Raw genomic sequence first — 12586 nt, forward strand, 5'->3', positions numbered from 1 at the left:
AGGACAAAGTAAGTTTGAGGTAGGTGTTAGGAAGACACCTGGGGCTGTTGAGTAGATGGTTCTTTTATAGGAAAAGTCTCTGATGGAGATAAAAATCTGAGAGTCATCAGTGAATTGATGGTATTTAAAACCACAGGACCAGATGCAACAAAATGGGTGTAGATAGACAAGACAAGGAGACCCCAGACTGAGCCCAGGGCAGTCTGGAGGTTGGTGAGCTGAGGGACTGGCACAGGACACTGAGAAGAACCAGCAAGGACTAACAGTTGCAGCTTAGTGTGGTAAGTGCAACGGGTGTGGGGTCCTTCACTCGGTGTGCTCTTGGGCAAAATTCCTTTATTGGTTTATTCGTGCAGCCACCTGTCTATCCTCTGTGTCTTGAATATCTACTATGCCTAGCACTGTTTTCAGCAGCAGCCAAGGCAATAAACAAACACATTTTAGTTGTTGGGGGAAATTGGGGACAAGAGATAATAAGAAACCCAGAAAATATCAGCAGTTGTCTTATCTGTAGGGGTTCCTCCCCCTCAGCATTGTTGTAAGGATTTAATAAGATAATGCTCACAGAGTGCTTACTTATCTCAGTGCTTGGACCAAGAAAGTGCTCACTGCACATTCCTTGGTGTTATTTGGGTCCCATCCTCTTGCGTGGCAACAGTTCCCCGATCACTCTCTCTCCCAGCAGTCATGCCTCTGCGTGATCTTTCCAAAGTGCTTATCTTATCATGTCAGTCATCTTTAAAATCCTGGACCTGCTTGTGCTCTCTTGCTTCTGTGGCATTGTATGTGCGGTTCTCTCTTCTATACTGCCCTCCCCCACCTAATTTTTTTTCCTGATTCCTTCTTATCTTTTTCCTTGAGATGATCCTTCTCCTGAAGGCTTCCCTGCCCTCTTGTAGCCCCCTCTTTTCTCTGTCGTGGTTTTTTTGACCTGTATCATTTATTTAATGGAGTCCCCCATTAGACTGTAAGCTCAATGAAAGCCAGGTCTCTTAGGTGTTTTATACCAGAGTCCAACGGAAGCCTGGCTCCAGTTGGAGCCTCAGTAAATCTTTGCTGAATGATTGGAATTCCTGTATGCCCACATGCCCATAGTGCATTCTGTGTTCTCCCTCTGCACTAGGATGTCACGAGGCTGTCAAATTAAGATGTAGCACATTACCAGCATTTTCTTTATCTTCCCATTTTAGTTTGGCATTTTGCTGTGAAGCATCATTAGGGGAAAGTAAAACTTTACTTGGATAAAAAAAGATCTGCTTCCAAATTATATGAAATGAATAAACATATCCCTGGAGTGTTTAAGTTGGCAAGTATGGCAGTCTATTATTCAACATATGTTTTGTGTTGTTATTATAATTTACTTACCGACCTTTAGAGAAGGAGAAAATGATTTTCTAATAACTCTTAGTCTCTTAAGAGCACTTGAGTGGATTTCCTTGCTCATAACCTCTATCCTTAAGACTATGGATATACCATACAGCTATTAAAACATCTAAATTAGAAAATCATTTGCTGTGGGGCTATGAGTTTAACCCTAGAAGAATTGTTGTGTAGTTGTATATATTCACATGGCAGGGGCAGAAGAATTTGCATCCAACATGGGACTCAACAGAGACCAGGCCTTTGAAGTCATTTGGCATCAACAGGGACTTACTGCTGAGTCAGATGGCATTGTGAGCAGACCAAAGCTTGGGACATTTTCGTTACAGTTATGATTGAGGAAAATGAGTCGCTGGTGTTCATTGTAACTTCATTTATGAGGTCAGGCCCTCAGAACTGCTTATCACGTGGAAGTAAAAGAAAAATCTGTCTCTGTAATTTCTCATCACCAGGGCTAGAGTAAGTGTCTAGAGAGAGCATTCTGGGCCTGAGTTTGGGTTTGGTGGTTCTGAGCAACTGATCAGCTGGGAAACATCCAGCAGTGAATGAAGACTCCAGCTTAGTACCAAGGTGGCTGCTCTGAGGAGTTGGAGCAAACTTTCACATTCATCAGATTCAAATCTTCCTCCCCTCCCCAGCCCTTATTTTATCTTCACAGTAGTTGATGCGTTTGCAGACTATGCAGTCCTAGCTTACAGGGGAAGAACTACATCCCAGGCAGTTAATCTGATAAAGCCAGGGCCAGAATCCAAATCCGATTTTCTTTTCTTTATGGAAACACCCACTGGGCTATGTGTTGAGTGTTTCGGTTGGAAGTGGAGTCCTCTTGGAAACGTGGCCAATGAACACCAGACTAGGGGTCAAGGTGTGAGTTTCAGCAGCTGGGGAAGATTTTGGAGATCTGTGTTTCTCATTTCTGATTTATTTGCTGCACTCTGTCAACTTTCTGAGACATAAAAAAATCCTTTCTAGGAGGAAGGAAGAAGGAGCTACTATTTTTTTAAGGGTCTTTTATGTGTCAGGCCCCATGCTGGGCACTTTCCACACATTATTTAATTAAATCCTAACGACAAGGCTGCAAGCTGTTATCTCTGTTTTCTAGATGTGGAAACAGGTGTAGAGAGGTTAAATCACTAGGGCCCCATAGGCAAGGTGGGGAGCTGTGGTTTCAGTCCATGGTTGTTGGTCTCCACCACAGCCCCCTGGGCTGGAGGATCCAGGAGCGTCATTTCAGCTCTGCACTTAATTCATTGTTCATTTCACTCATTCACATCATGGGTCATGCATGACCGATCTTAAGTCCTGAGCTCTCAGAGATGATGTCAAAGGTGGTCTCTGCTGCTGAAGAGCTTCCACTTCTGTTATCCTGGCTAACCCATCTCTGCGCCCGTAGGGATTGCTCTTGGGAAAAAAGCAGCAGGGGCCATTCTGATGGGAGCCAAACAGACAGCAGAGGTTGGGGGATGCTTTGGATTTGCCAGCACTTGGCCGCGGCTCAACCTAGTCTCAGTTCACAAATGATTCAAACACTGAGCAAGGTAGGTGGCAGCCCTACTGCAACCTGGTCTGTGGAGAAGCCTGTTCTACTTCGAAACTTTTAGGGGGTTCATTTCAAATTAGTGGCAGCCCTGGGGCTAGTGGATCCATATGTTTCTTCTGCCATCTTGATTTCATTTCCTTTTCTCCTTTTCCTTACATTTGAAAAGGTGCCAACTCTCAGAGCCTCAGTTTCCTCATTTGTCAAATAGGGACTGCAACATCTAATTGCAAGGTTTTTGTGAGGCTTGAAAAATATGTCAAACATCTGACACAGGTCTCAATAGTATAATTACCTTTGTCCCAGTTACAAATTGCTATTCCTTTGCTGCCCACATTTCCTTGGTTTACAGATTGGGACTGTGCGGCTTTTGCTCCATAGAAGACACCTCACTCCAGGCAGCCTTCTCTACCTCATGGTGGATCTATCCTCATGGCTATTGGCTCCCAGGAGACAGACCTTGCTCAGCAGGAAAGCTGTCCCAGACGTTATTCTTTTTGGGATATGCATGGACTTGAGTGGTGGAGGATTAGTAGTGGTGTTGGGGAAAAGACCTTGGGTCACAGCGGCTTTGCTTTGGCTGTCAAGTGGATCCAAGTTCAAATCCTGGCTGCACTACCGTCCCAGCTGTGTGGCCTTCAGCAAATGGTTTAATCTTCTCAAGGAGCTACTTCCGTGGTAGCCTCGGATGTGGGGATCTACATGGGCTACCCAGCTTCTCAGGGGATCTGGAGGGCCTGGTCCATCCAGGAGTGAAGCTTCTCACACTTTACTGCATAAACTGCCCCCCACCCCAAACCCAGGTCTCACTCCAGACCAATTAACTCAGAACTGCCAGGCATGGGACCCAGGCATCCATATGTTTGAAAGTTCCCCGGGTGATTCCAGAGCACAGCGGAGGTTGAGAACCCATGTCCTCCGCCCTTGCCCTGGATGGCCTACCAAGCCATTGACAGTCCCACTCCTGTGCCACAGCCAGCTGTGCCTGTGATGTCTGCTTTTGCAGCATGGTTTGTCCACCTGCTCTGCTGTGACACTCTCAGGAACGTCCCGAGCAGCACAGATGTCTGGTGTGCATATTAGCACAGCTGGGGGGGTGTTTTCTGCTTGGATTTGACGGCTAGCTTATAGAGCAACTCTGCCAAGGTTGGAGTATTACCAGTATTACCAGTTCCTCCTCCAGTCACTGTTTTCTCTGTTCATGTGTCTCACCTGTGTCTGTTTGCTTTCACCTTTTACCTAGTGCTGTGACATTCCCATTGTGACAGATACTGTTTTTTTTGTTGTTGTTTTGTGGCAGATACTGTTGGTGGCCATCCTAATATCCAGTCTCTCCCTTTTCCTCACTAACAACTGCTGTATTGTTAGGAGCTGCAGTGTGCTCAGCTAAGATCAACAACAGCTACATTTTCCAATTGCTTATCTAGGGGTAGCAGATGTAAGCAGAACTTGTAGGGTGAAGCTTCCAGGAAAGCTCCTAAAAGCTTGCCTTACTCAGTTGGGAGGCAGGAGCCCTTTGTTCCTTACCATCTTTTTTCCTGCCTGGAATGTGGATTCGCTGAATGATGGTCTAACAGCCATTTTGTGCCCATGAGGTGACCTTGTAGATGGATGCCACAAGCTAAGGGTGGCAGAGCAGAAATATAGAAGGAGCTTGGCATTTTGATGACAACTGTGGAGCTACCATTCCAGCCCTGTACTGTTTATCTCTGAAGTTCATGTTACATGAGAAAATATTCAACCTCTCCCTTGTTTTAAGAGACTCTTATCTCTGGTCTTTGCTACTAGTCCCTGAATTCAGCTCCTGATACTCCCATAAACAAACCAAGTATATAAGAACAGTTCAGCAAATGTCAGTGACCCCTGCATCCCTGTCTCTTCCATCCCCTAGCCGCCCACCGTACCTCCTCTAATAACTAGAAATCAAGGTGGAAGGTTGTTGAAGTTTGGTGGAATCTCAGAAAGGCACAGACAGGTGATTCATGGACCAGGCCCAGTCCACAGAGGAGTTTTGTTTGGCCCACACTTAATTTTTAAAAAAACACTGAACTTGCTGCCAGCATTTGAAAATCTAGTGGTTTCACATAAAAATCCTGATTTCTTAGAAAATCTATTGAGCCAGGGTCGTCTTTTCTGCCTGGCAGCCATCAGCTGGAGCTGAGCATCAGCCGCCCCCTGAGATGGTGGATGCGTGGATCATCACAGTCCACCTTCACTCATGTCACCTGTGTGGCCTGAAGGTATCTGAGTTCGCAGTCTTCCCTCTCCCTGCCAAGTGCACGCCCCAGAGATGGTCTGCTAAAACAGGATTCCTGAATTTCCTGTGCCTTTCCTCCTTCCCAGTCTCCCCTGACCCAACACTAGCATGTTGGGCTTTTTGGTTTTTGTTCTTCTCTGAGAAAACTGTGCACGCATTTAAAAAAAAAATATTTATTTATTGTTGGCTGCATTGGGTCTTTGTTGCTGTGCGTGGGCTTTCTCTAGTTGTGGTGAGCGGGGGCTACTCTTCGTTGCGAGGCGTGGGCTTCTCATTGTGGTGGCTTCTCTTGTTGTGGAGCAAGGGCTCTAGGCGCGCGGGCTTCAGTAGTTGTGGTTCATGGGCTCTATAGCGCAGGCTCAGTATTTGCGGCGCACGGGCTTAGTTGCTCCGCAGCATGTGGGATCTTCCCGGACCAGGGCTCGAACCTGTGTCCCCTGCATTGGCAGGTGGATTCTTAATCACTGCGCCACCAGGGAAGCCCCTATCTTTATTTTTATTTATTTATTTTGGGCTGCATTGGGTCTTCATTGCTGCACGCGGGCTTTCTCTAATTGTAGCGAGTGGGGCCTACTCTTTGTTGCTACTCTTCGTTGCGGTGCTTGGGCTTCTTATTGCAGTGGCTTCTCTTCTGGAGCACAGGCTCTGGGCGCGTGGGCTCAGTAATTGTGGCTCACAGGCTCTAGAGTGCAGGCTCAGTAGTTGTGGCGCACGGGCTTAGTTGCTCTGCGGCATGTGGGATCATCCCAGACCAGGGCTCGAACCCGTGTCCCCTGCATTGGCAGGCAGATTCTTAACCACTGCACCACCAGGCAAGTCCCTCATATGTCTTATTGACGAGAGGCAACAAGAGGGAGAACTGCACGCTCCCTGGGGAGCAGCTGTTGGGCATTTGATTGAAGCACCGAGACATCCAGAGGACAATTAAATTGAGTATTGAATATGGATAGTTTTGAATGGCTTTTATTGCCATGTTGTGAACTGACTTCAAGTTGCTAAGAGCAGCTCCATCTCAGCTTGCTCTTACCGGGTGCTGAGACATCACTCCGAGTTTTCCAGTATGGCAGGACTTGCAAGATGCTCTGGGCTTGTGAAGTGACATGTGTGCTCCTCGGCTGTCTGAAAACCTCAGCGGCTGTACTGCCACCTTCAGCTGGAGTGACCCTACTGGAGCCGTTAAATGGAGAATCTCTATCTCAGTCTGACGTGTGTGTAAGTCTTTATATCATTAGTCATTAACTATGCTTGGGAAGTTAAATGCCCATGAAGCTCTTACAAACAAACATAGGTCTCTGGGGTTTTGGAGAGAAAAACAAAAACTGTCTGGATGATAATTTGTAGCTATGATTATTTATGAGCAACAGAGTGCAGCATGTTGGGTTGGGAATGATCATCTCTGCATTAGCGACTCTAAGTAAAATGGAGCCACGGTGAACACAGAGTGAATTCTCGGTCAGTAGACTGGCTTGAGGTCAAGACAGGAAACAGTTACGTGGAACCGGCATTTCCCAGGTCAGCACCAAAGTCTTAGGGTTAATTCCACTGCAAAAACTTGAGTATTAATGGAATCTCGTAGGATGCCGGATGGTGATTGGGCAACAGACCTAATGAAATTCCCTGCTTTGGAACTGGTTTCTGTGGGAAGCAGGACCCTGTTGCTGGGGCAAGCTGGGCGTGTGGATGGCTGGAAGGGAGTGCGGGGGAGGCTGTTGGAGCCTTGGTGCAGGTAGACTCTGCCAGCCTTTGTTGGTTGGTTACCCACTTTTAAGAAAATGTGTCTATAACTGCCATATTACTTAATTTTCATAGGAAACATACTCAGTGAATAGCGTGTATAAAAAAGGAACTGAAGGACTTCCTTGGTGGCGCAGTGGTTGAGAGTCTGCCTGCCGATGCAAGGGACACGGCTTCGTGCCCCGGTCTGGAAAGATACCACATGCCGCGGAGCGGCTGGGCCTATGAGCCATGGCCGCTGAGCCTGCGCGTCTGGAGCCTGTGCTCCACAACGGGAGAGGCCCCGACAGTGAGAGGCCCGTGTACAGCCAAAAAAAAAAAAGGAACTGAAAAACTTAATGTCTTAAAAAACAAAAAAGAGGCTTCATTCCATACAGACTTCTGAACACGGTTATTGTATTCCAGTTCTGTGGAAGAACAACTCTGGAGGCTAGCTCACTTATCAAATTTTCTTTTCTTTTCAGAAATAGCTTAGGAGCAATGCTGCTTGGGGTCCAAGTATGAATTTTCGCTGATTTTTGAGACTTTGGCCATGTGTTCTTTATCTAAGCCCGTCTTCTGCCCCATCATATCCAAACATTTTATGCACCAGCAACATTCCCAAGTATTCCAGCAGAAAATCTGGTATGTCTTGAAAAAAATCACTTCCATGACTTATTAATGAACTAACTAGGCATAATTTTCATTGGGTTCATTTACCCAAATTTATCAGAGTATCATTTAAGAAGAAAAGAAAATAGATGGAGTAATTGAATCGAAGTCCTTTTTGGAATAATATTAACATTCCAGGATCTCCACCCCCATGGATATTTCAGTTGCCAATGTGTCAGATTTCCCCTTCAAGAAAATGAGGTGCAAATCCCTTCAGTACAAGGGCTGCCTCTCTTCTGTTTGCCCCTCAGACTCCCTCCTCCCTCTTCCCTGCCCTGTTGTGGTTCTGGAGGTGCCTTGTGTAGACCAAATCAGTGCGCTCCTTGCCCTATGGCTTCCAGTGGGTTTAGGTAATGCAGGGTGGATGGTGCAGAGTGAGATCAGGGTATTTTTTTTTCTTTAATTGAAGTTTAGTTGGTTTACAGTATTGTGTTAGTTTCAGGTGTACAGCAAAGTGATTCAGTTTCATGCATATATATATATATATATATATTTTCCAGATTCTTTTTCATTGTACGTTATTACAAGATATTGAATATAGTTCCCTATGCTGTACATCAGGTCCTTGTTGTTTATCTGTTTTATATATAGTAGTGCGTATCTGTTAATCCCAAACTCCTAATTTATCCCTTTCCCCTTTGGTAACCACAAGTTTGTTTTCTATGTCTGTGAGTCTGTTTCTGTTTTGTAAAAAAGTTCATTTGTATCATTTTTTAGGATTCCACATATGTGATATCATATGATACCTGTCTTTCTCTGACTGCACTTAGTATGATAATCTCTAGATCCATCCATATTGCTGCAAATGACATTATTTCATTTTTTTAATGGCCAAGTAATATTCCATTGTGTATATGTACCACATCTTCTTTATCCATTCATCTGTTGGTGGACATTTAGGATGCTTCAATGTCTTGGCTATTGTAAATAGTGCTGCTGTGAACATTGGGGTGCATCTATCTTTTAAATTAGAGTTCTTGTCTTTTCTGGATATATGCCCAGGAATGGGATTGCTGGATCATATGGTAACTGTATTTTTAGCTTTCTAGGGGACTTTCATACTGTTCTCCATAGTGATTGTACCAATTTACATTCCCAGCAACAGTGTAGCAGGTTCCCTTTTCTCCACATCCTCTCCAGCATTTATTATTTAGAGACTTTTTGATGATGTCCATTCTGACCGGTGTGAGATGATACCTCATTGTAGTTTTGATTTGCATTTCTCTAATAACTAGTGATGCTGAACATATTTTCATGTACCTGTTGGCCATCTGTATGTCTCCTTTGGAGAAATGTCTATTTAGGTCTTCAGCCCATTTTTTTTTTTTAAGTTTGTCTTCTCTTTTTAAAAAAAATTATTTTATTTTTGCCTGTGTTGGGTCTTCGTTGCTGCACACGGGCTTTCTCTAGTTGCGGTGAGCAGGGGCTACTCTTTGTTGCGGGGTGCGGGCTTCTTACTGTGGTGGCTTCTCTTGTTGCAGAGCACAGGCTCTAGGCATGTGGGCTTCAGTAGTTGTGGCTCGCGGGCTCTAGAGTGCAGGCTCAGTAGTTGTGGTGCACGGGCTTAGTTGCTCCACGGCATGTGGGATCTTCCTGAACCAGGGATCGAACCCATGTCTGCTGCATTGGCAGGCAGATTCTTAACCACTGCGCCACCAGGGAATCCCACATTCTTTTTTCTAAATATTCTTTTCCATTATGGTTTATCATAGGATATTGAATATAGTTCTTTGTGCTATACAGTAGGACCTTGTTGTTTATCCATCCTGTATATAAAAGCTTACATCTGCTCACCCCAACCTCCCACTCCATCCCTCCCCCAACCCTCTACCCCTTGGCAACCACAAGTCTCTTCTCTACTTCTCGGAGTCTCATCAGTGTCTTATAGTTTTCGGAGTACAGGTCTTTTGCCTCCTTAGGTAGGTTTATTCCTAGGTATTTTATTCTTTTTGATGTGATGGTAAATGGGATTGTTTCGTTAATTTCTCTTTCTGATACTTTTTTGTTAGTATATAGGAATGCAATAATTTTCTGTATATTAATTCTGTATCCTGCAACTTTACGAAATTCATTGATGAGCTCTGATAGTTTTCTAGTGGTTTTCACAGTGACAGTGTTACTTCTTCCTTTCCAGTTTGGATTCCTTTTACTTCTTTTTCTTGTCTAATTGCTGTGGCTAGGACTTCCAAAACTATGTTGAAAAAAAGTGGTGAGAATGGGCATTCTTGTCTTGTTCCTGATCTTAGAGGGAATGCTTTCAGCTTTTCACCATTGAGTACAGTAACTCCCCTACATATGAACCTTCAAGTTGCAAACTTTCAAAGATGCAAACATGTGTTCCATCAACATCAGGCATGAATGAAGTTGCAGCTTGCCCTCTGTCTCCTATTGCTGACGATCCTTCAGCTCTACCATCTCCCACCTCCTCCGCCTCCTCCAGTCAGTAATTCTTCTTGCCTGTTTACTCGATGCCAGCCCCTGGATGCCAGCTGTTGTACTGTACTACTGTACTTTTCAAGGTACTGTACTGTAAGATTAAAAATGTTTTATTTTTTGTGTTTGTTTTTTATGTATTATTTGTGTGAAAAGTATTATAAGCCTATTACAGTACTATATAGCCAATTGTATTAGTTGGGTTCCTAGGCTAACTTTGTTGGACATATGAACAAATTGGACTTACAAATGTGCGCTTGGAATGGAACTCATTCGTATGTAGGGGACTTACTCTATGATGTTAGCTGTGGATTTGTCATGTATGGCCTTTATTATGTTGAGGTATGTTTCCTCTTTGCCCACTTTCTGGAGAGTTATCATAAAGGGATGTTGAATTTTATCGAAAGCTTTTTCTGCATCTGTTGAGATGATCATATGGTTTTTCTTCAATTTGTGAGTGTGGTGTATCACACTGATTGATTTGCAGATATTGAAAAATCCTTGTATCCCTGGTATAAATCTCACTTGGTCGTGGTGTGTGATCCTTTTAATGTATTGTTGGATTTGGTTGAGGTATTTTTGCTAGTATTTTGTTGAGGATGTTTGTATCTATATTCATCAGTGATGCTGGCCTGTAATTTTCTTTTTTTGTGATATCTTTGTCTGGTTTTGGTATCAGGGTGATGGTGGACTCATAGAATGAGCTCAGAAGTATTCCTTCCCCTGCAGTTTTTTGGAATAGTTTCAGAAGGATAGGCGTTAACTCTAAATGTTTGGTAGAATTCACCTGTGAAGCCATCTGGTCTAGGACTTTTGTTTGCTGGGAGTTTTTAAAATTACGGATCCCTTTCTGAAGCCCACAGCACCTGTCTGGAAGCCCCCTCCACAAGCCGCTTCCTTTCCCACTCCCTTCAGGCCACACCAGCCCAGGGTTAGTTTCCCTACATGCTGCCAAGACCTTTGTTAGTATTCTACGTATTAAACTCTTAAATTCTCCCAATTGGAGTGTGCCATCTACTTCATGCTGGGATCATAACTGATACAAATAAGCATTGATCCACAGAGATAATAAATAAGAAGATTGCTGACCTCTTGGTGGCTAGCAAAGATTAAAAAGGGGCTGAATTAGCCCAGGCAAAGCATTACTGTCTAAAATCCCAGCCCAAACCTTCCTTCAGGAAACCTGCCCTTCTGCCTCTGTGAATGTTGCCCCATCTCTGGATGGTTTTAGCCCTTTCAGGTTCAAAGCCCTAGGCCTCTGCATGTCACGCTGGGAGCACCCTGTGATTGGTTTGGCATGTGTTTTGGAGAGTAACTTGGATCCAGCAGTGGGGAGATCTTTTGCTGAAAGTCACAGGGTATGGAATGTGAATCATTGATTTTTCCAGTGTGTCTCTAACATGACCCTTTTATTACTTGACTCATAGCTGGTACATGTGTTATAGGAAAAATGACTGTTGTTATGGAAAATCTGTGTCCCCTCAAAATCCATATGTTGATGTTCTAATGCTCCATGGTGAGTATTTGGAAATGGGCCTTTGGGAGATAATTAGGGTAAGATGGGGTCATGGGGGTGGGGCCCTCATGATGGGATTAGTGCCTTTATAAGGAGAGAAGCCAGAGAGCTTGATGCTCCCTCACCCTCTGCAGACACACACCACAGAGAGCTCATGTGAGCACACAGCAAGACAGCAGCCACCAACAAGCCAAGCCAGGAGAAAAGGGCCTTAGAATGAAACCTACCTTGCTGGCACCTTGATCTTGGACTTCCCAGGACCTCCAGAACTGTGAGAAATAAATTTGTTGTTTAAGCCACCCAGTATTTTGTTATGGCAGCCTAAGACAAACATGTAGATGTTGTCCTATAAAAGTAATCTAGTTTGGTAGTCCTCCCTTTTACCAATTTCTGTTTTGGTAATTCTTTCTTACAGCCCACTTTAACATTAAAGACAATGGGGGCTTTATGGCTGAAATTCAAGCTTTAAAGGCCTGGCTGAACTTGGAAATGAGCAAATTTTCTCAATTTTGCCAAATGAAAAAAATCCCTTTAGCTATGGATGCTGAGAAGGCTGGGCTTTTGGTTCTATCCTAAGTGGAAGTGGGAAGGTGCTCACAGAATGATGCCAAGCACCAGCAGCTGTACAGTTTCCATTTTATTTTGTGTGTTTTTTTTATAGGATATAAATAATGACAAAAATTACAAAATTTATAACTGGAAGCCCAAGCATATTTACATGTTTCCTTTTCAGCAAAGCTACTATTTACTTTGCTCCTATACAGTTTCTTTTTGGTACCATATTTTAGGGTTATTTTACTCTCAATTTACTACATACATATCAACAGTGAATAGGCAAAATATATACAAGGAACTGTTCAGTTCAAGTAATTTAATATTGTATTAAAATTCTCCAACACTGAACTAAAACCATATACATTTGTCAGTTTGAAATAAAATTTAGTTGTCTTTAAAACTCACCAACTGATGAATGTAACTGATAATCTCAGGTTTAAAATAATATTGGTTAATTAAAAAAAATTAAGACAATCCCACAATTTATCAATATCTTATTATAATGAACTCCAAAATGATTCAC

This window comes from Leucopleurus acutus (assembly GCF_964270905.1).
Source record: "Leucopleurus acutus genome assembly, chromosome: 11".
Taxonomy (NCBI): domain Eukaryota; kingdom Metazoa; phylum Chordata; class Mammalia; order Artiodactyla; family Delphinidae; genus Leucopleurus; species Leucopleurus acutus.